At 33.2% G+C, this 26,055-nt stretch overlaps 1 protein-coding gene and 1 long non-coding RNA gene across 3 annotated transcripts in view; both read right to left on the bottom strand.

Annotated features, from left to right (window-relative positions):
• The window catches only part of LOC115209156 (voltage-dependent calcium channel subunit alpha-2/delta-3-like), a 720,530-nt gene that overhangs the window by 386,542 nt on the left and 307,933 nt on the right, over nucleotides 1-26,055 (bottom strand). The window lies entirely within an intron of this gene.
• LOC118762386 lies at nucleotides 15,880-24,675 on the bottom strand. The gene is made up of 2 exons (XR_004998128.1): nucleotides 24,641-24,675; nucleotides 15,880-16,015 (listed from the first exon to the last, which is right to left on the bottom strand). It is a non-coding gene; the product is annotated as an uncharacterized LOC118762386 (long non-coding RNA).

The following is a 26,055-nucleotide window of genomic DNA, read 5'->3' as shown; positions in this document are numbered from 1 at the left end:
TTCTTACAAAGCTATGTGATTAACAAAAATAAATAAATAAATAAATAAATAAATAAATAAATAAATAAAAGAGATTCGACTTTTATCTCACAAGTGGGAATGGTCACTCACCTTGCTTCCCATTTACATCTGAGTTTCCCTCTTTTGTGACTTGTGTAGGAGTTGTACAAGCACACCCACACACACACAAAGGGCTTCTTTCAGTTTCTGTGTACCAAATCCACTCATAAGGCTTTGGTCAGTCTGAAGCTATAGTAGAACACACTTGCTCAAGGTGCCTTACAGTGGGATTGAACCTGGAACCATGTGTTTGAGAAGCAAGCTTCTTATCACACAACTATGCCTGTAGATACCAGTATATGACAATAATCATTTATAAATAGTGCCTCTTTCAAACAGTTCTGTGAAGTGAGGTACATCAAATAAAGTACACTACTCAAATCAGAATTAAATGCTTTTGTTATTTAGAACACAAAATCTATGAGTTTGCAGCTATTTACCACATCTGCTCATCCATTTGACTTACCACCTGTTGTATAAGCAATGACAATGATCCTCTCTGTTTTCTACAATATTATTGAAGTATTATTGTGATAAATGTAACATACCACAATTGTGCATTTTAATTAGGTGCCAGCTCTGGCAACTGACCCTTGAAATGGATTTTGGAGTATAAAAGAGAAATAGTACAATAGGATATATTCCTTTATTTCTCTACTTTCTATCTGTATAACTACAACTGCTCTCTTTCTTGCTCTTTCTCCCTCCCTCTCTCCTTCTTTCTCTCTTTCCTGCTTTTGCCTACAATCAGTTATTCATCCAGAAGGTTATTAAGTTAGGTAGATGCTTCAATTTGATTTGTTCCTCGTTTGCATCGCATCAATCAACAATTGCTTCATAAAGAGAGCAGATATATCAATAACCAAGATAACCGAATGAAATGTTAACCACAGGCAGGGAAATGCTAAATAAATTAATAAAGGCTCAATGCAAAGAATCCATTGCTTCAATGAAGATAATTTACAAAATGTGATAAACAGTATGAACACAAGCAAGTCAAAAGTGCTCTCTTTTATAGGAATTCTATTGAATAAATAGTCTGCTTAGTGGAAGAGGTTAAAGATAAGTGAAAAAGGATAAAAGCTGGTACAAAATTTACATTGTTACATTAAGATTATTCTAATCTCTTTAAGTCATGATCGTAGTGAACAAAGCCATATGGAACTAAAATTTTAGATCTAATTTCTATTCATAATTTTCAAATATTGTTTCTCTGTGACCAAGGTCTGCTCATTCATCTTTACATAATAGCAAGCAATACTCTGCTAGAGGTCAAGGTGAGTTATAAATCTGATTAAGCTTTCACATGCACACAAACACCAGAGATAAAAATATCATGTATATTAAACAGTGAGAACATAAATGTGTTTGAGTGTGTAATTTGTGTGAAGTGTATATAACACACACTCTCTCTTTCTTTCTTTCTTCTATTTCCTTCTTCTCTCCCTCACCCTCTTTCTTTCTCTCAGTTCTTATGTATTGTAATTAGTCACCTCTTATGCAGATGCTATCACCTTTCAGTCCTCCTTAACCTTTTGCACACAGGCGTCATCAACATGCAACCTGTAAACCTCCCATCAGACAGGCATTATTTCTGTGAAGAAAGACACAGAAATAGCCTGCAGCAAGGACAAAGCAACCTAGTTTCATTCAACAGTATCATAGGACTAAGTTATGAGACTCAGTTACTACAATTTCTGGTGTCCATGCAGCATATATGATACACATTACCGTTTTTTTTTTCAACCACTAGAGTAACTTAGGACTTGTAAAAGGAATTTTATGTCACTCAGAATATACGAAACAACGACTAACTAAAAGCGTGAAAAGGAAATGCATGGACATTTAGGACAAACTTGTGAAAATGATTTGGACAGGTAAAGGGTTAAAAGCATTGTATGTACTTTTTGCAATATTGTCTTATCCCTAAAAAGGAAAACTACAATATACATAGAAGCTTCCTCTAAACTAATAAAGTTAAGGTGATCAAATTTCAGTTCAATCCTTAACAGATCAATGTATTAAGAGAAAATCTAAGTAGGTAGGAATTCCAAAGAGTTACGGTTTTGAAAAGAATCTAGGGAAGAGTAAGGGATCTTGTGGAATGAATCATAAGTTTAATACAGACTTGGTTGTAAGACTCAGTATTATAATATACTACAATACTAAGACACAGTCACCACAGTATTATAAGAGTTAGTTACTGCATCACAACAGTTCTGTAAAACCAAGTCATTACAGTATTGTAGCAATATTGTTTTCTTCATTGCTATCTTCACTGTTTGAGAAAAGTATTAAGAATGATCTCGTTTGAGATTACAAACATCTTTGGCTAGTTTAACCTTGTTGTGTCCACTATTTTGATTGGTTAGCATCTAAGCGCAGTCTGTCTCTCTACTTACTTTGCGCCAGTGTGTAAACTGACCAATCATGGCTTTCGGATGGGACTTTTCATTTGAACCATCTTAACTCTTTAAATTGGCTGATATATCACGATTCACTGTCTTTTGGCTTAAGACCTTTTAAGGTCTTAGTCGGAGACCACGCATTCGTTAGGGATGCGACCGTGTGACTTACCTATGTCACCAACCTCCACATACGGTTGTATTTTCAACACAAGTGACCCCGACGTGATTTAAACACGCAGCCATTATTATTTCCTACACTGGTGACCCGCCGTTTTCAAACATGCAGCCATTATTATTTCCTACAGTATTATAAGACACAGTTATAAGACTCAATCACTACACATATCAATGAAGCACACAAACAATATTTCTCATCCCTCACAAATCTAAAACATTCAAAATGTCAACAGATTATAGTTGATTATATTTGATGACAATTCATTTTCATGGTGATTACACATCTATAATATTGTGGTGACTCCAACCCAGCCACTGAGTTAATTCCTCTTCCAGACAATAAAATATTTCAGCAATGAACAATTTATGACTCTGTTAAAATAATGCTCATGCATCTGGAATGGTACGGATGCTACACACATAAATATTTCATATACATTTAAAAACAAAAAATGCCATCTGACTAATAGCAAACCTCCACTCACCAACACAGAAAACTACTAATCTATTTTTTCTGCAAGTACTACAATGGTTTCTTCTGTGACCTTGCAGACTGTGAACCAACAGCTGTATTTATTTCCCCTCATCTGTATTAAACTTATGATTCACTCCACAAGATCCCTTACTCTTCCCTAGATTCTTTTCAAAACCATAACTCTTTCGAATTCCTACCTACTTAGATTTTCTCTTAATACACTGATCTGTTAAGGATTGAACTGAAATTTGATCACCTTAACTTTATTAGTTTAGAGGAAGCTTCTATGTATATTGTAGTTTTCCTTTTTAGGGATAAGACAATATTGCAAAAAGTACATACAATGCTTTTAACCCTTTACCTGTCCAAATCATTTTCACAAGTTTGTCCTAAATGTCCATGCATTTTCTTTTCAGGCTTTTAGTTAGTCGTTGTTTCGTATATTCTGAGTGACATAAAAACTTTCCTTTCACAAGTCCTAAGTTACTCTAGTGGTTGAAAAAAAAAAATGGCAATGTGTATCATATATGCTGCATAGACACCAGAAATTTTGTGCTGTGAATCATGTGATACAAATTACAGTCAAAGGGTAAAGTCATCAGACTTGTAGTGGCATCACAGAATGCATACACACCTTTCCAAAGAAGGAATCCTGGTAGAAATTTCCAGTAGGTGCATTATATCTTGCTGTTGCTGTTGTTATGTAGCCCTGAGTCAGTCCTGATTGAGTAGATTTATACTTAGAGATAAGTCAGAGATGACCATCACATTTATTTTCAAATACAGTATATCCTAGGTCAACATTTTTCAATGTGTCCTTCCTTTTTATAAGACAGTGGTATGTTATATGAGGGGAAGCTTGGCAGCTAGTTCTAGAAAGTCAAGTAGCTATGTAGGGGCACACTCATTGGCTTATATTTTATGATAATGGTATGGAACAAAAGTTGTCTACTGGTGTGACAAGGTAAAATTGTGTTGAAGGAAAACAGGAATAATGAGCTAATATAGGCTTTACAGTCTTCATACACTGACTAAAAATAGAACGTGTGTGTGTAGTCATCATTGTCATCATCCTTATCATCATCATCATCATCATCATCATCATTTTAACATTCACTTTTCCCGGCTTACATAGGTTAAACAGAATTTGTTGAGACAAATTTTCTAAGGCTGGATGTAAGACACTATTTCCCCATAGTCAGGCGTGTTTACATGGGAGGCTGGAAATGAACAATACTGTCTGTATGATGTTGTTGCTAGTTTACGACTGTTGCACAATGTCAAGACAAAAAGATACTAGCACAGACACACTCATTTATTTCCACAACAACAGACTTCTTTTAGTTTCCCTCTACCAAAGCTATTTGCAAGGCTTTGGTCAGCCTACAGCTATAGTAGATGACATTTGCTAAAAGTGACACGCAGGGAGATTGAACACAAAATCAAATGGCCATGAAGTGAACATCTTAACCAGACAGCCATACCTGCAGCTACAGAACCATGTCTTGCGGCGAGCTGGCAGAAACGTTAGCACGCCGGGTGAAATGCGTAGCCGTATTTCATCTGTCGTTACGTTCCGAGTTCAAATTCCGCCGAGGTTGACTTTGCCTTTCATCCTTTCGGAGTCGATAAATTAAGTACCAGTTACGCACTGGGGTCGATGTAATCGACTTAATCCCTTTGTCAGTCCTTGTTTGTCCCCTCTATGTTTAGCCCCTTGTGGGTAGTAAAGAAATATATATGCGTGTGTGGGAGTGTGTGCATGTGCACACACGCATATGCTGTACTGTTTCAAGTATAAATATGAAATTGTAAACATATGCACGGATACATAATAATTTATATACTCCATATAAGGAATAAGGATATATCTATCTATACAGTTATCTCCTTGTACTTTCCACTGCTGTGCATTTCTTTGTAAAATTTCCCTTTACTGCTGTATTCTGCCATTAATTTCTTACATGAATCCATTCATTCTGCACTTTTATAACTCAAGAATTTTGCTTCTGAATTCAATACTACCTGGGAAGTATTCTGACTGTAGTCATGTCACATCTCTGTGCTCAGTGTACATATTTGAATAAGAATGCTCTTTTACCAGCTCAGTTTACCTCTGGAGAGTTTACACAAGTACAAAAAGAAACAGAAGAAAATTTTTTTAAATTTTTATAAAATGTTAAGAAGGAAGAATAGAAAAATTTCAAAAATAATACTTTTATAGCTTTTATAACTTACGTTTGTTTTGTAAGCATTCTATTCTCTCTAGCATTCTTCAAATATTCCACAGTCGAAAAAATGCATAATTGATAAAATTCAGTTGAAAACAGACTTGAATGCATGCACATGCACACATATAGATGCATGTTGACATATGTTTAATAGTTATAACCAGAATTAAAAGTAACCAGACAGCTTTCTAGGGGAAAACCTCTTTCATATTCTATCTAGATTCTGATCTTCTGTCACAGATGAGAGAAATAAATATAAAAATTTTTAATGTTTTATAAAACTACAAAGAATTACTAAGGTATTGAGGTATTGCTTTGGTTTTCTTTGTACTAATAGATGTTATGAGTTCCACAGTCTGTGTCACTATCAGCAATATTAGAATATTAGCTAGTCTTATGTTTGTTCTTGATATCTTTTATTTTTACTTTTTGTTACGAAAGTTTCCTATATTTGTATTTTTCAATTTCGTTTATCCCACCTCAAGTAACAGTTGTTAAAGACGTTTACTTAATACAGGCAATCTTTAAAACACACATACACATATACAGAGAGAGAGAGAGAGAGAGAGAGAGAGAGAGACAAACAGAAAATAAAATACAATGAGCTATAGAACAAGGAACTTTGAATTGTAATAGAATAATACTTTAGCTTCAAACAGACATATGAAGTAACTCTCTTTGTCTCATACACACACACACACACATACAGAATATGTGGAGTAACTATTTCATTCATATACATACACAAACATACAAACACACATACACATATAATATATAGTATAACTTTCTTTGTTTCATTCATATACATACACACACACACAAACACATGTGCATACACATACATACTCATTTAAACATACAAATGCACACAGAGAATAAATGAATTCATACAGTTAGCAGCCTCTACCCTTCACCTCTGTTCAATTCCAAAATTTCCCTCCCCAGCTGTTATTTCATCATTAATTTCCTCCATGAATGCACACACACAATGAGGATCCCTCATAGAAGAAGACGAAGATATTAATCTGATACTAGATGCATGTGCATGACAAGTTAACATGCAAAGGGCTATTGCATACCAGCCAACATGTGCAACCTGTAATTACAATAGTAGACTGTAGTCTCAGACTTGCCATTCCCACTGAACATGTCTGTGTGCATGCATGTGTTCCAAACATCCTCCTCCACATTGTCCTCATCATCACTGTCCTCCTTCTCTGTTACTGATGCTATCACCACAACCACAACCTCCTCTTTCACCCAAATATTTTAATGCCCATTTCTTTATCCTGCCACAGATTGGCCAGGATTGTTTTGCATCATACTGCTTCTCACGTTAATCTTTTATAATCTCATCTGTAAAGCCTATCAGTATGAGATCCAACCTCACTGTTTCTTTTCATGTATTCTATACTCTGCTACTGAAGCCCCACTCAACTCCATCGCACACACACACACACACACACACGCACATGCACAAATAGACAGATATCAAATGAAGGAGTGAAACTATCTTATAACCCTTAGTAATAAATACAGAAGGCTTTGTCAGTTGTGTCTCTAAGTATCCATGTTATAGATTAGTTATATATAAATGAATTTGAATTCTTTTGACAAGGTACAAAACTAATTTCTGTAGATGGCATTTTCATTTGCATTGATTCTCAATAAAATGGTGGATTTTATGTTTTTGAACTCAATAAAAAAAAAAAAGAAATTTAACCATAACAAGATTTGCAACTCAGAATATATAGAAGCAAAACTAAAAAAAAGAAAAATACCAGGAAGTCGTATACTTTCACATTCTACTCTTTTCTCTCAACTATCTGAACATCTGTTGCAAAAATATCTAAGTTTCATAATTTCTGGCACCATTCCCTATGGGACTTTATTACAGACAACTAGTAATTAAATGGCTTAATCTTGATGTTACAATTTCAAATTAAAAGTTTGATAATTTTATTGTGAAATAATATAATCATTTGAAATTTTTGAATCATTATTTACTGTCATTCTTTACATCAAAACCACATGGAAGATAGATAAATGCAATGAGGACCTAATATTGATTTCTTTTGACAAGATTAAAGAAAACCTAAGGAGTTAATTGAAATTTTAATTATTGGTACTAATTTCATTAACTTCAGATGATTGAAAGAACGAAGGTGATGACCTGAAGAAGATTTGAATGCTAATATTTCAGATATCAGAACTAGATACTGTAAAACAACGAGTGTGTGTGTGTGTGTGTGTGTGTGCACGCATGCGCACATTCATGTGTATGGATACATACACGCACACACACTTTCTCACACACATACAGGAAAAATTAGGCACATCTGAGAAGAACATACAATAGATAGAACAAATGGAAAAATTCTCATCATCAGTTCATCTCAGATATTCTTGTGGTTTTGACTACTGAGGACAGTATTGCTAATCCTAGGAAAGTCAGCAATCTTCCAATATTGTTGTTAGGGTTTGGTGTAGTGAAGAGATGATGGATAATGATGATGGTGAGGACTTGTGTATACCTTGTTATTGGTAGTGGTAATGTAGTCAGTGATAAAAATAAATGATAGCAACATTGCCAGTGAGATTATATATCTCTTCAGTATTTGCTATAATTCTCCACCCTTCAGAAAACATATAACACTTACTAAAGATTACAATTGAATTTTGCAGGTGGCTCTATAGTCAACTGAATATTTTTCACTACACTACTAGTATTTATTTTATGAATTCTGGGGATAAACAAAAAAAAAAAGAGTTAATTTTAAGAGAATAAGATACTATAGAGATAAAATAGAAGTTCTTAAGTCTGAGATTCTGCAGGTTTAGCCATCTGCACCTCTACCACCCTTCACAAATCATAAAATGTTGGCTCTTTCTTTTTGATTAGACACAAGGGCCATCTTTTATAAAAGAATAAATCTCAGTAGATTAGAGTGAACAGAAAGTAGGGGCGGAATAAAAAGCTAAATACTATCAATCATTTATTTAATCAAATGCTTGCCAGTTTCTGACAACTTGCTACAGAAATTGGTTTCTTTTGACTAAGAACAAAGATACTATATTTTAAGAGAAAGGAAACATAGTGATAATGGTCAAGCAAGTTCCAGGTTTATAGTGATAAAGTGGGAAAAAAAAACCTTAACCAACAACTAAAACAGTTGGAATCTTGACTTTTTAGGTGGAATTTTAGCATTTACTGCAACTATATAACCTTAAAAACTGCTTTAGGTATGATTTTTGATGAAATCAACATATAAAATCTGTATTCTCTGTTTGAATCCAAACTATCAGATCATGAGATGAAGCCTCCATCATTGTGATAGTGGTGATGGTAGTGGTGGTAATAATGATTCTAATAGTATTGATAGTGATGATTAGTATATACATTGTCATTGGTGGTACTAATGTACTTGGTGATAAAAATAAATGATTGCAACTTTACTAGTGAGATTGTATGCAGCAGTGATTGGGAGAATGATAAATGCAACAAAAAAGAAAACTTTAAAAAAAAAAGGTGTCTGCTACAAAAATATATAAATAAATATCAAATCTTGATTTTCTTTTCTTCTATATTGTTGTAACAAATTTTAGTTTGGTGTATCAATCAACTGAAAACATTGATATCTATAAAGAATTTTTCTCTTTATTTTATTATTATTATTTTTTTTTTGGTATCATCCTTATCTTTGCCTCAAGCGATACAGAAGAGATTCCTACATTCGCTCGACAATGATAAATAAACTACATGGTGTTTATTTATAGATGTTTTATATCTCTTTATCATTTTTTTCTCTCCTTTCATTTGATATGTTTTGAAACAAAAGCTCCAGAGTAATAATCAATTTATGATTTTTGACATAGCAATTTTTAAAAAATTGTTTTAAGGGATTAACTATTAAAAAAGATATGTAAGAAATATATGTTAAAATCAACAGCAATTTCAATCCATTGTGAATCCAGTTTGTTTATGTTGAATTCCACAGATTGCAATCATAGAAAAAAATTTTTTAAATGAAGAAAGAATGGTAAGATGTAAAAATGTTTCATGTACAAACAGAAATATTTTTACATAGAACTTTCAAAAAACACATAGTTGAACAAACCGTATCAGAATATAAAAGAATTGCACTGAGTTTTTAGTCTATTTTGGTATTGCTAACAGTGAAATGCTTAAATAATTCTTTTAATAACAAGTAATTGGAAATAGTCATGAATTATACAACTAATTATTTGTCATGCTTGGATTGTTCAATATACATTAAATATAAATGTAGGCATAAATATAGAGAGAGAAAGAGGGGTAGAAAGTGAAAAAGGGAAAGAGTGAGAAAAGGAAAGAGAGAGAAAGGGAGAGAGTGAGGAAGGGGGAGGGGGAGAGAATGAATATCATGAGAAAAAGGAAAAATATGAGTGCCAAAAAGAACTAGGAATACCTTGGCAAGTACTTGAATGAATTTGCCAATTATACTGTCAGCTTTATGCTATTTTTCACTGGGATATTCTTGTGTCAGTCTTATAAGGTTGTTGTCTTCAGGGTTATCACCATCATCATTATCATAACCACCACCAAAACCACCATTCTACATCTGTATTTTATGCTGGCATGAGTTGGCTTGTTCAACAGGATCTAACGATCTAGAGGACTGTGTCAAACTCCAGTGTCGGCTTTGGCATGAATTCTACAGTTGTGTCCTTTTTAATACCAGCCACTTTAAATACAGAGTGCATTGGATGCTTTTTATCTTTTTCATGGCACCATCGCTAGAGAGGATATCAAGTAACCCACAAGAGAAAACTAAAAAACAGAGTGAGCCCCATGACAGAGTGGAAGTGTAGTAGTAGTAGTAGTAGTAGAGAGAGGGGTGGGTGATAATATGCCAGGTGTTGAGAGGCTAACATATAATAGAAGGATAGAAATACATGCCTTACTATAGAGAAGGTACATGGCTACTCTGCAGTATATAAACGCTGGTGGAAGTAGCTGGGTCAAACAGTGGAAGATAAATAAAAGATAACATAATGTTTAGGAAATATAGATCACTGATTTCCCTTCTTGATATTTATGAAATTATAATATAATTCTGATCTCATAATTAAATGTCTTTATACAAACTATGTCAGACTATGTTAGCAATTCTTGTATTAAAATTATAGAATGATCGGTTCATTGATAGAAGATTGCTATAATGCAATCTGCTGAACATGGAAAATAGAGGAGTAGTATTTGTTATGCAGAAAATTGATATAAAAAACTGAAGAGAATGGATGGAAGCACTCCGTCGGTTACGACGGCAAGGGTTCCGGTTGATCCGATCAACAGAACAGCCTGCTCGTGAAATTAACGTGTAAGTGGCTGAGCACTCCACAGACACGTGTACCCTTAACGTAGTTCTCGGGGATATTCAGCGTGACACAGAGAGTGACAAGGCCGGCCCTTTGAAATACAGGCACAACAGAAACAGGAAGTAAGAGTGAGAGAAAGTTGTGGCGAAAGAGTACAGCAGGGATCACCACCATCCCTGCTGGAGCCTCGTGGAGCTTTAGGTGTTTTCGCTCAATAAACACTCATAACGCCCGGTCTGGGAATCGAAACCGCGATCCTACGATCGCGAGTCCGCTGCCCTAACCACTGGGCCATTGCGCCTCCAGGAAGACTTAGTTGCTAATCTAATATTATACTTTTTTATGGTTTAAGAACAAAAAAAAAAAAAAGACAAGAGACTAAAACAAATGAGACACTGAATGAATCAAGTAAATGAATGAGTTATACAAGCCGAGAACTGTAATCTGAAATTAAAAATTAATTCCTTCAATACAAGATTCAGACTACTGAAAGAATGAAGAAATCATAGAAAACCTGGCACTGACTGAAAAGAAGTGTGAAAGAATAATCAAAAAAGAAGAAAGAATCAAACAAAATTGTCTATGGCCAGATGCCCTAACTATTGCCAGTATTTTTATGTTTCTAGTGCAAGCTAATGTATTCCCATAGTCAGACATGGAGTTTGTGGAGGATCAGAAATTATCATTATTGCTTAATTGTGATACTTCATTATAACCATCACGTGATATTGAGAGATACATACCTACACACAGATATGCACACACATGCACATGCACACACATGCACGTGCACACACAGCACATGCACACACACACAAATATTACTGATTTCCTTCAGCTTTTGCCAAAGGTTATAGTAGAAGTAGCTTGCCTTAGGTACTGCACAGTGCTACTGAACTTGAAAGCACATGGTTGGGAAACAAGTTTTTTAACCACACAATCATATATATATATATTATATATATATATATATATATATATATGGCACGTAAAAAGCACCCACTACACTCATGGAGTGGTTGGCGTTAGGAAGGGCATCCAGCCGTAGAAACATTGCCAGATCAGACTGGGCCTGGTGCAGCCTTCTGGCTTCCCAGACTCCAGTTGAACTGTCCAACCCATGCTAGCATGGAAGCGGACGCTAAACAATGATGATGATGATGATGATATATACTTATATATAGTTAATCCAAACAATTAAACACACAGAGAAAACACAACAACGTGAGCATATGGAACAAGTATAGTGTTATTGGATGCTCAGGAAAGGAAAGAAAGAAGGAGGATTTGTTTCGAGTGGAACTCTTCATCAGAAACGTAGAAAAAGGTCCAAGGAAGGGAAGACGGAGAAAGAAAATCGCTAATGATACACACACGGTCACATATTGATATATATTCGTTCAGTACAATGTGTTTATTATGGTAGCTTTGACTTTAGGAGTCCCTCCTAGTGTGAGGCATTTATGTATAGTTATGCCCTTAATATAAACAAATATATTTAAAGGGCATAATTAATAAATTTTCCGCTTATGAAGTTTTTCATGCTAACTACTCGATAAATTTTTATAAAGATCTTATCCTATTTTTAAATTGTAAATTTAACTGGCATATATTCAGTGCTGAATTTTTTTCCGAATAAACACGTGTACCAAGATGCAATTCAAAAAGCCCGCCTCTTACATAGATATATAAGTGTGAACAATTCTATGTACTACGCTGGATACATTTGGTGTTCAGCTGGTAAGTTGATTTTTTTGTTCATTTTTATGTGTCTTGATTATGCCTGCACTGACAATTAAAAAGTGCATGTTGCGCACTAATTATGAAATCATATGATCTGTGGCTGAATCTGTTTTTAAAAGGCTCGCTTCAAAAGTTGCATTCCCTCGCGTGTGGTACAATGTGTTTATTATGGTAGTTTTGACTTTAGGAGTCCCTCCTAGCATGAAGCATTTATGTATAGTAATGCCTTTAATATAAATAAATATATTTAAAAAGAATAATTAATAAATTTTTCCCTTATGAGGTTTTTCATGCTAACTACTTGATAAATTCTTATAAAGATTTTAGCCTATTTTAAAATTATATATATATATATATATATGATGGATTCATTTCAGTTTCTATCAGTCAAATCCACTCACAAACTTTTTATCACCCCAGGGCTATAGTAAGCAAGGTACCATGCATTGGAACTGAACCTAGATCACCATGATTGGGAAGTATGCTTCTTAACCACACTATCATGCCTGTGCGCATTTTAATCAAATTCCTGAAAATTCCACAACTAACCATCAATGAAAGGTAGAAAAAAATTCAAGAAATACTTGGAATGTTTTATTTCAAAATGTAATTCCTTGCAAAAAGACATTAATTTTTTTCTCCCTGCTTTTCTGGTCTCTTCCAAAATGAATGGAGATTATTGCGACAATTTTAATGATGATAACTCTCTCTCTCTTTCATTTTTTTCCTATCTGAATATAAAGTATTGATGATATAATGGCGATCATCAATCACTATTATATCATCAATACTTAAAATGTTGATTATTTCTATGAAGGCATACAATATTTAGTCAACTAAATGTCAATACTAGCTGAGAATCTAGAATCTTATTTAATTTTTTTAATTATTGATGGAATTCCAAGATGTTTTTGTTAACCTACAGAAAAAGAAGAAGGCCAATACTAGTTGATCAGGTTATTCAAAATTTAATATAACAATTAAAAGTTTTAAAAAAACACTACAAAATAGTAGTAAAGTGTAGGAGTAAGAAATTACAGAAAATGTGCCTTTTTTGAAAATATCTTTTATCTTTTATTTGTTTCAGTCATTAGAATGCAACCATGCTGGGACAACACCTTGAAGAATTTTTAGCCAAATGGATTGATCCCAGTGCTTATTCTATCAATATCTTTTGCTGAACTGCTAAGTTACAGGGATGTAAACACAGCAACACCAGTTGTCAAGCAGTGATTAGTGGCAACACAGACATACAAAATCACACACACACGCACACACACACACACAGCAGGCTTCTTTCAGTATCTGTTTACAAAATCCACTCATAAGCCTTTGCTCAACCTGAGACTATAGTTGAAGACACTTGCCCAGTGTGCCATGCAGTGGAACTGAACCCAAAACCATGTGGTTGTGAAGAAACCTTCTTACCACACAGCTATCCATGGACATGATATATATATATATATATATATATATATAAATATATATATACATGAGTGGGGGGATTGAAAAGTTCCTGACGTAGGATAAAAGAAAATATAGGTGGATCAGTTAATCATGATTCTATCCAACATATTCTCCTCTCAGATTCACACACTTATAGTAGCAGTCCTTCAGTTTTTCTAAGTCTTGTAATAGAACTTGGAAGGTTGAACCTCCAACCAGGCCCTTTGTGATACTCTTAAAGCCAAGAACTTTTCAGCACCCTCTTGTGTGTGTGGATGATGATGATGATGATAATTTTATACACACACACACACACACATATATATATTCATTTAGATACACAAACAAAAGCAATTCAGCCTTAACCATTCCATTTTTATTTTGAAGTACATTACTTAATATTCTCTTTCTTTAAGATGGTAAAACATGATTTGGGCGAGATTTGATAGCTATTACTAGCAAGTCAAGTAGCTATGTAGATGTTTCCTCTTTCACTTGGTGTGGGGTATACTCTTTTACTAGTTTCATTCATTGGACTGCAGCCATGATGGAGCACTATATCGTTGGGTTAGGTCATACAAATTGACCCCAGTGCTTATTTTCGTCTGGTACCTATTTTATCAGTCTCTTTTGCTAAACTGTGAAGTTAAAGAGATGTAAACAAGCCCACACTTGTTGGTCTGTTAACATCTTAAGTTGAATGTTACAGGAACAAACACAAACACTTGCACACATATACATACTTCTACACAGTTTCTGATGATGAAATCTATTCACAAGGTTTTAGGCAGCCTGTGGATAAAGTAGAAGACACCTTCTCAAGGTGCAATGTAATAAGTTTGAACCTGAAGCCATATGGTTGCAAGCAAACGTTTTAAGTACCTAGTCATGCTTTTGCCTTCGTTAATATTTTCCCATCATCAAGTCTGCTTCAGAAAACCTAGTAGGTTCTGTTGGTGATTCAAACAGAAGCAAGTAAAATGTACTCTGTTGAAGAATGACTACTTCTATTCACTTCATAGTTGAAGGGTAAGAGTAGAAGATATAACCAGACCATAACAACAAACTGTAACAATTCATACGTAAATATTCAAATTTGATTTAAAATAAAAGAAGAAAGAAAAGACAAAAAAAATCTTATCCCAGTCATGCAGGAATGGAAAAAAACAAATGAATAGAAAACCGTTTGAAATATGCCGTCACATCAATGTGTTATATTAAAATTAGAAATACGACTGCAAATAATGGATCTATGTTCTTGAAATTCGAAGTGAAAGTCAACACAAAAAAAAAAGAAAAATAACAAACTACCTATTGCACACTTTGGAAATCAATAAAATTAGAAATACTTTTTATAGACCTTCATATTTATATTGATTTGTTTCTATTTAGGAATAATTTCTTGTGTTTTATATCTACTGACTAATAGCAGTTCTTCAAAGTAAAAGATTTGATTAAAAAAAGGTGAGCCACACAATAACTGTTTTGAAGGCTTAACTGGTTTTCTGAAGACATTAAATATTGATTTTAATGCAGAGCTGTGAACTCTCTAAGATGCACTTGTAGTGGGTCATATTTGATGAAAGTTAATTTGATTATTCCACTGCTCTTTTTTATCTCTTTTTCTTTTTTTTTTCTTTTTCACAGAATCACAGTTTTTAACCAATTAAAAAATCAATACATATATATGCTGAAGCTATTAGAGAATGCTGGAATAAAAGGAAAAAAAATAGAAGTGACATCCACTGCTGGTTGTATAAGTTGATACTCTTTAAATGTTTAGGAAAGCAATATTTAGATATTTTTAGCTGTGATAGTATCTATTCAATTCAGATGTGTGGTTGGAATTCAGGATTTAGAATCATAAAATTAAAATAATTAAAAATAATAATAATAATAATAATAATAATAATAATAATAATAATAATAATAATAATAATAATAATAATCCTTTCCACTAAAAGCACAAAGCCTGAAATTTTGGGGGAGGGAACTAGTTGATAACAGCAACCCCAGTGTTTGATTGGACTTAGTTTATCAACCCCGAAAGGATGAAAGGCAAAGTTGACCTCGTTGGAATTTGAACTCAGAACATAGCAGTGGACAAAATACCACTAAGCATTTCGCCTGGTGTGCTAACATTTCTGCCAGTTAACTGCCTTGAATAATGATAATAATAGTAATAATAATAATCATGATAGGTATATTGGGCTTCAAATGATTATACCTCAGACCCCAATATCACTTTGATGGCGTGTGCTACTCTCTCAATAATAATAATACTAATCCTTAATACTAAAGGCACAAGACCTGAAATCTGGTGGAGTGGGGCTAAGTTGATTACATCGACCCCAGTGTTTCACTGGTACTTAATTTATCGATCCCGAATAGATGAAAGACAAAGTTAACCTTCACAGAATTTGAACTCAGAACATCATGTTGGAGAAAATGCAAAGCATTTTGTCTGGTAGCAGTAATGATTGTCAGCTTCCTGATTTAATAATAATAATAATAAAAATAATAATAATAATATAATAATAATAATAATAATAATAATATAATAATAATAATAATAATAATAATAAGAAGAAGAAGAAGAAGAAGAAGAAGAAAGGGATGTCAGAAATATCTAGATAATATCCCAGGTGAACCATGTCTCAGAGAAAACCAAAAGATTGTGTTGACAAGTACTGCCCACAATCTTAGAAACAGCCTATCAATTTAAATGGTTGTGTTGCATTACATGACATTGTAGTACATCTTCAGCATTAGAAGCTGTGCAAAGGCAATTATAACAACAATAATTTTGTTATTTATTGCCTTTGCACAGCTTCTAATGCTGGAGATATAATACAGTGTCAGCTGTTCACTACCCGTGAACTAAGGAAACACCGCTTATTTTTCGAGCACCTTCCGGAGTATTCGAGCTGTTCCAAGCAGTGCTGTTTTCTGCAAGTGCTCCACCCTTATTGCAGCCCCCATTTGTTCCACATACTTCTTGAGATTTTTGCTCTCTGTTCCCAGGGCTCTGACAATTATTGGTACTACTGCTACCTTTTTTATCGACCACAACTGCTTAACTTCCCAAGCTAACCTGTCATATCTCTCAACTTTTCTTTTTCCCTTATCACATACCTTGTTGTCAGTTGAGCATGATATATCTATGATATATTTATTATTATTATTATCATTATTATTATTATCATTATTATTATTATTATTATTATTATTATTATTATTATTATTATTATCATTATTATGGCATAGTGGTTAAGAGCATGGGCTACTAAACCTAAGATTCCAAGTTCAATTCCAGGCAATGATCTTAATAATAATAATGATAATAATAATAATAATAATCTTATTGTATGCAGTATCAAGGTGAACTCAGGTCCATAGCTCAGTGGACAACGGTGAAGGGGGGACTCAAAACAGCTATATATCAGGTAAAGAGCATTAGTAAACAACATTGGTAACGAAAAGTGCATAAAAGTATACAGAATAAAACACAGGCAGAGAGAAAAGTGAACATTAAAAAACGCCATAAAGAGGAAAGGGTGGAGAGGATATCAGGAGTAGAATTGGGGAATTTCAGAAAGTATGCAATTCTTGAAGGATATTCTGTCTCGACAGCTAACAGTCATTGTGGCTAGTTTATTCCATGCTTCGACAATTTTGAACATGAAAAAGCAAAAAATGATTCTGAAAGTAGTGGATGTTGTGCTGTTTTTTGAATTTATAAACATGCCTACGAGCAGTAGAGATAATGAATTGTAAAAGGTGGTCAAAGTTATTATTGCTGACAATCGTGTGGGTTTCTACCAAGTCAGATGATTGATATCAAAGGTTTAGTGTATCAAAGCCCCAGAGGAAAAAGGATGTTCAAGGTATTGTAACTGCCAGAAGATATTCATCAAGCTACATGTTTCTGAACAGGTTCTAGTTGGTCGATATTCTGGACAAAACAGGGGTTCCAGACTGGAGATGCAAACATTAACATTCACTATCAACTGCGCACCAAACAAATATACAATCTCAGAGTTGAAGTTATAAAGTATTCCTGCTATCCAGTGCTAACTGCAACAATATATTGTGCTTCAGTATATGTTGTAAAGTTTAAAGAAATTCTGATAGCCAGAGTTTCTTTCAAATCAAAACATAAGATCAAAAGATATCATGTTATTTGAATTCTGTACACATAAGTGTGGGAGTGAAATTTACTTAAGGGGTGCAAACCCAGGTCCAAAATTGTTTACAAAGTTGATATTTTCAATCTTAATATCAAAACAAATACAGGTATTATAATAATAATAATAATAATAATAATAGTAGTAGTAGTAGTAGTAGTCATAATAATAATATTTGTACATCAATGAAATCAGATAAAACCACTAATGGAAAAGTAATGTTTCAACTGAGTCAAAAACTATTTCTATGTTTGTTTTGGTGGTGAAGTTTTTCTTGAGAATGTACAAATCATTTTCATTTCCCTCTTCCCTGCAAAAATCATTTTAGGGTTTCTACTTGCTCCCCATGCAACCCCTGTTCCTGAGCCTATATGATAAAAGTTGTTGCAAATAATAGGAATGTTGATTATAATACACACAGCTGAAAACCCAGTCAGCCAATCTAGCACCAACTTCACCAACTAAATATGCCAACAATATGTTGATGAGATCATAAGATCGAAATATGTTCAGAGTTGTCTCCCCTGCAAGCTAGAAAGGGAAAAAGTGTCTGACTGATACTGTTTTCCTTTTCTATCTGAGTATTTTATATGTAATTAATTTTTTTAATGCTCTGTGCTGTAAACATTAACTTGTCATAGAAGTTGTATTTATTGCAAACTTTCTGCAGATCCACAACTGTTCAATCAGGGTAAAAATAGTCAGACAAAACAAGATTGGTTATGAGAAAAGTGTAACTTGAATATGTAATAAATAGATAAAAGTTAGACATTAAATAATTTATAAAAGATGCTACATTAACAAAAACATACTTAGCAAAGAAAATATTTGGTCTTTGATAGAACTTTACAACTGTTTCAAAAACTGAGTAGCTAGTTGAAGCAATGATGTGCATTACACAAACACGTGTAAAGGATTATATTTCTTCTTTGCCAAATACGTTTATATTAACATAACATCTTTTTTAAATGGTTTAACGCCATCTGTAAGTACTTGTCCATCTTTTGTTTCCTTATTTATAAGGAGACAAAAGATGGACAAGTATTTACATATCCTTATATATATATATATATATATATATATATATATCAGAAATACTAAATTTCTAAATCTCTCGTAGAGACATGTATGGTGGTGGGGCTATAGAATGGTTGTATACTGTCAATCTGACATGAACGTGACAGTAGGGGGTACACCAACGCTGTTTAGCTCTAGGAAGCATCGACACCTCCTGATGGCTTTGACACATTTTTCCTGTGTCCTACTGTCACATTCGTGTTAGATTGACAGTATACAACCATTCTATATATATATATATATATATATATATATGTATGTATATATACATATATCCTCCCCCTTCTCATCATCATCATCAAACATCTGTTTTCCATGCTGATGTGGGTAGGATGGTTTGACAGCAGCTGGCAAGGCTGACAGCCATACCAGGCTTCATTGTTTTGACATTGTATCTACAACTGGATGCTCTTTTTAATGCCACCCACTTTACAGAGTGTACTGGGTGCTTTCCCTAAACTAATCTGGTCATTTACCAGCTCACCTTACTATAGAGAGCAGCAAATATCTGTCTCCCAATATTTTCTTAAGCTTTACAGTTTGGGGAATATGTAAGCTTTACAACGTAACCACTGCAGCATCTGAATATCACCAGGAATTTCCAATGATTGATGCCATATTGAATATAACTTTGAAGTTTTTTTTACTGAAAGGCAATATAAAAAATACTTTGAACAGTTGCAATAAAAGAAACTAATATTGATTTACCAGATTATGATGAAACTGAAGAAGAGAGTGAGGTCACAACACTAAGATATATTAAAGAATCTATAACACTAGCTCAATGTTGGTGAATAACCCCAATCTTACTCCAATTATTTTCCCTGAGTTTTCTTCTGATTACTCATCTCAGTAACAGTCTAACAGGAGATACAAGATCAATACTCTTTTACTTGTTTCAGTCATTTGACTGCAGCCATAAACACGGGGACATAAACACACCAGCATCAGTTGTCAAGCAATGCTAGGGGGACAAACACAGACACACAAACTCACACGCACACACATATATTTATACATATATACGATGGGCTTCTTTCAGTTTCCGTCTACCAAATCCACTCACAAGGCTTTGGTCGGCCCGAGGCTACAGTAGAAGACACTTGCCCAAGGTGCCACGCAGTGGGACTGAACCCGGAACCATGTGGTTGGTAAGCAAGCTAGTTACCACACAGCCACTCCTGCGCCTATAGTAGATTATCTTTTAAAAATTTATTCTTCTAACAAATTTTAGGGAAAGATAGAAACAGAAACAATTGAATATATGAAATTATTTCAAATGAACCAAGAATGATAATAAATGGCTGCCCACCTGATTAGATGAAATGAGTACTTCAGAAATGTTATGGAAGCAACTGTCAAAAATAATAATAACTAAATATAGGAGCACATATGAATGTATTGGTGATTTCTGTATTGTCAGTCTAATGAGTAGGGATTGTTTAATGTCACAAAGGCATTATTTTCAACTGAGGGACATTCACATACAGTCAAAAGAGGATGATACAAATTAGGACCTTTATATAAAATGTGATGGATCTAAACAATTATGCTCCAGGCAAAATTTTATCTATGAAGAAGGTGTAACTGGATTTGAACACAAACTAAAGTTCTATCAATGTATCTCAGGAAAGCTGACTTATGAAAATGTGTGAAATTGATACATCTATGACAAACAATCTTGATTTTTTTTATGACGTCGCTGTTTCCACCAGAAAGGAAAAGAAGTGGATATGTTTAAATGTATTGAATCAGTTATGACATGGTCAAGAATTTCTCCTGATTTTACCATAATTAATTAAATTTTGCTTATTTTAATTGTTTTTTAGCGGTGTTATGTTAGCTGACAACAGCAACACATTTATGTTTATGTTTTATCATTATTGTCCTCATCATTCAAAGCCCACTTTTACAGAATTCACTGGGGCAGATATTTTTACAACTGGATACCTTTCCTTTCACAGACCCTTACTTGTTTCCAAGAAAGGTAATATTTCCCCATTGCTTGATATGAATTTTTTGGAAAACTGGAAACAGACAATATCGAATGTATGATGGTGATGCTTGTTTTACATTAATCCTATGATGTCAAGACAAGAACACACATGCTGGGCTTCTTTCAGTCTCTCTCTACGAAATCCACTAACCAGGTCTGTAGTAGGATACACTTGCCCAAGTTTCTATACAGTAGGTAGGTGTCTTCTACTATAACCTCAGATCTACCAAAGTTTTATCAGTGGATTTGGCAGCTGGAAAATGCAAGAAGCCTGACACACACACATATATAAAATGAATCGAAAATGTCTTTGTTGAGAAACAGAGAAGATAAATCAAAATGATGTAGCGAAAACAAAAGAAACAAATCAGTCACAGAAAAGAAAAATATGCCTGATATTCCATTCACAGCAAATGGCAAATAAAATTACTGTCTCTGTGCGTTGAGAGTCATGAAAGTTTTATGTAGTCATGCATAGAAGACAGTGTTGATTAGTTACATTCACACTCATGTAAAAACTTGAATAAAGAGGGGAGATAAATTGCTTGATATATATTAAATTTTAGCATAGTTAATATTGATAGCATTATTTCTAAGTTAATTAAAAGAAAATAACACATTATAATCACCAGTATCTATTTTAATTTGGTGTTGTTAGAAAACTAGAAACATAATGTTGGGATTCAAAGCCAAAAGTACTTAAAAAAAGAAAAATAAGAAATTTTGAAAAGAGAAAGAAAATATCTTAAATTTACATAAAATAATCCAAACAGAAGAAAGGAAAGAATATTCTCAACACAAAAGAAAAACTTTATCTGGTTGTCCTGTCAAAATATTATTTCATGTGTGGTGCACTGTTATGTAAGTTACCATTTTGTAGCTCTGGGTATTCTACAACTTTTCATGAGAAGAATTTAATAAATCGATTTAAGTCACTTTTCTTCTTCCTTTCCTTTTTTTGTGTTTTGGAATCCTCTAAGTAAACATTAGAATTTGAATGGAAAATGTCTGGTGAGAATTGCCCAGCTAGCATGAAATGCGTGCTTTGATTTCCATTATACATTATCACATATTTTCCTTTCAATGGTAATGTTACATATGTCTATCACATAGAACTGTTTAGAGAATGACTAGGAGATGCCTCTCTCTAAACTATTTAAATTTTTCTACATCAAAAATGTGCTTTCTCTTACATTTATTTAGTGATTCTGCCATTACTAGTTTGGCAATTATGGTGACGAAGTCATAATAACATGAAAAATGTCAAGAGTTGTCTACCATACTTACTGATATCATTGAAATATTAGAAGTCATTGACAAATATTATTTTCTTCCTAGCATAATTACTGTAAGTAGCATTTTTATATCCCCTTCAATGAATACTTAACACTAAATTACTATAACTTTTATTCATATATACATATGCAAATCCATATTCTTCCCTTCCCTTTCCTTCATACTCTCCTCTTTCCTCTTCATCCTCCACTCTCACCCCAACATTTTTCTCTCTCTTATTCACTCCATTACCATTTTCTCACAACATAGCTGCTCCTTCCTATCATGAGGTGTTCCCCTTTGCTTTGCAAGCTCCAAAGTAATCCCAACAGAGCTGGTGTTACAAAAAACATCCAGTACACTCACAGTGTTTGGTAATCAAGCCAAACTGCAACAAAGCAGAGCTTGAAAGAGCTTTTTAGTCTTGTTGATGTCAAAGCACCCTCAATAGTGTTGGTGCCATGAAAAATGAATATAATACACTTGGTAAAGTAGTTGGTGTTAGGAAAGATATCCAACTACAGAAGCATATCAAAAATGAGACATCGGAGTAAGATGTAACCCTCCAGCCAACTGAATCCATGTCAAACCATCCCACACATGCTGGCATGAAAAGAAGATATAAGATGATGATGATGATGATGATATCTGTAATACAGACATATGAAGTTATTGATATATTTCAAGTAAATAACTTTCATTACCATTTTACTTATTGACATTACCTTAATTTTAATTTAGCCAATTAAAATTCTATTTGATTAGATTTCTGTAAATTATAATATTCTATCAATGTCTCTAATGTTTTCAGGGGAAATAGCTGTAATTTTGACAAAGAAATGCTATCTGCTTTGTTTGCAGTCTGTTGTTCTAAGTATGCATATACATTGTTGTTAATCACAGGAATATGAATTTCCTCTGCCTCACCAGCATCTCTGATTTCTTTAAGAATTTTCATATTTTGAGTGAACAATACTTAATGAACTAAATATTTTTAAAATGCATTTGTCATATGTATAATTACTATTCAATGATTATAAATCAATTTGCCTGCAATTGGCTGTTAATTAACTTAGTTCAATTGAAATCATTACAAAAGTAATATTATTATTATTTTCTTAAGCAACTGTATTTTTCAATGTTAATTCAATTTTGATAACTAAAAAAAATGAATCTTAAAAAAAAAATATTGACAGCGTGTTGTTTCCTAACCATATGGTTTCAGGTTCGGTCCCACTGTGTGACACTATGGGCAAGTGTCTTCTACAATAACCTTAGGCCAATCAAAATTTTGTGAGTGGGTTTGGGAAATGGAAATTGAAAGAAGCCCATTGTATATATATATATATATATATGTGTGTGTGTGTGTGAGCATGTGTGTGTCTTGTGTCTGTGTTTGTCCTCTACCAACACTTCATAACTGATGCCGGTGTGTTTACATCCCTGTACATTAGCAGTTCAGTAAAAGAGACTAATAGAATAAGTGTCAGAATCAAGAAATAAGCACTAGGGTTGATTTATTTGATTAAAATTCTTTAAGCTGGTGCCCCAGCATGGCTGCAGTCTAATGACTGAAATAAGCAAAAGATAAATGATAACGTTTTTAAAGTATTTTTCATATCATAATAAGAACTTACAGATTTGTGTATTGGTATGTAAGGAAGATTTATTTTGAATGCCATCGAAGCATGCCAGTTGACATAAAAGTTTTGTTTAGTTCAAGACACCTAACTATATGTTGGATTCTCAGGTCATAGGTCACTGAAAAGTTTTAACTCACTTCAACAGTAGTAACATGCATACCTGTTTTCATTTGCCAAGGTTAGAATTAGAAACTGTAGCTGTGGCTTCAGTGAATTTGAAGAGATGAAATAAAAGTCAGGATATTGTCTGTACTATATTGTTGATCTGCTCACATATTTCATTTACTTATTTTTTATACAGAAGAAATAATGAAGGATAATATTAGGCTAATATATTAAAGATAAAGAACAAAATGGGCTTGTGTAGTTGTGCTTTATGGCTACTAAATATATCGGTTTCAAAGTTTGGAACAGAGCCAGAAATGTTTAGGGGTGGAGTAAGTAAATTACATTGACCCCAGTGCTCGATTGGTACTTGTTTAATCAACCCCGAAAGGATGAAATGCAAAGTTGACTTTAGTGGAATTTGAACTTAGAACATAAAGACAGATAAAAAGCCACTAAGCATTTTGCTCAGTGTGCTAACAGTTCTGCCAGCTTTCCACATTATGGCTACTAAATATATTACATTTGAATTTTAGATTTTAAAACTGATAAGAAAGTAATTAATCCCAATTTAAGCATAAGGCCAGAAATTTTGAATGATGAAGGTTACTTGATACCATCAACTCCAGTACTTGACTGGTACTTTATTTCATCAACCCCAAAAGATGAAAGGTGAAGTTAACCATGGCAGCATTCGAACCCAGAGTGTAAAGAATAAAAACAAATATGACAAAGCATTTTCTCTGATGCTTTCTTTCAAGTAGGTATAGCGAGGTAACAATAAAAAAAATATCAAATTAGACACAATCATTAACTTTCAGCGTTTTGACTGAAGTATCGTGTTTGTTTCACATTCCTGTCATTGGTTTTAATTCCTTGGAACAAAAGATGAATTCTTTCTGCTCTTGGTTATCTAGTTATATAGGGTGGCTTAATTTGGATCAAGGGCTATGGATCAGTCAGGAATTAATGTCAAATAGAATTAATATCAAGAAGATCGAAGAGATTCAAAATTTTCAAAAATAAGATTATAAGATATATATAGTTATACATAAGAATATAAAATATATAAGAATATACAATTGTAAATATTCTTTACATAAAAACATTGTAAAGATATGAAATGTTATAATGTGAAAGTAAAACAAGACTTGAACAAAAGTGTTTACATTCAATGTAGTGAAAAGTGAAAGTACAATCCACTGAAAATTGTTTGAGCTGCTTGTTTAAAAATATAACTGATCCCTGGCTAATATAGAATATGCCCCATCACTTACACCAGAATATTAATTACTTTGACAAAAATCAATATTTAGACTTGGCTTTTAGAAAGTATTTTCTAAATGTTTTTCCAATAGAAAATAATATTTTCTATTGCACTTTACAAACAGTGATAACAATTATAGTAAATGTACATTTAAAAATGAACATACTCAAAAAATATGTAAGTATAAAATGACAGAAATGCTATTGTTTTCAGTGAAAAATTCCTCCATTCCATTGTGGAATATAGAGTCAACAATACCATACAAACAAAACGAAAACATATTCTGATTTTGCTTTTTAAAAGTCTTTTTAGAACTTATAAAATGAAGCAGAATAAAATAGAATGACATATTTAAAAACAAACACATTCAAATTTAACCTGTGAAATAATAATACATTTGTTATTAAAAATGTAGATGACAAAATACATTCAATAAGGCAGAACACATTCAAGAAATCAGAATTTAATTTAAAGAAAAAAAAAACTAGATTTCAATTTAATATCAAGTCAGAACCATGCCAAATAGTTATTAAAAAGAAAGCAAATTTTTATATAATGGAAAAGTTTCACAAAATGAGAATTTACATTCTTAAAAGTCTCTTAA

This window comes from Octopus sinensis, linkage group LG3 (assembly GCF_006345805.1).
Source record: "Octopus sinensis linkage group LG3, ASM634580v1, whole genome shotgun sequence".
Taxonomy (NCBI): Eukaryota; Metazoa; Mollusca; class Cephalopoda; order Octopoda; family Octopodidae; genus Octopus; species Octopus sinensis.
This window is presented reverse-complemented; position numbering and strand designations above follow the sequence as displayed.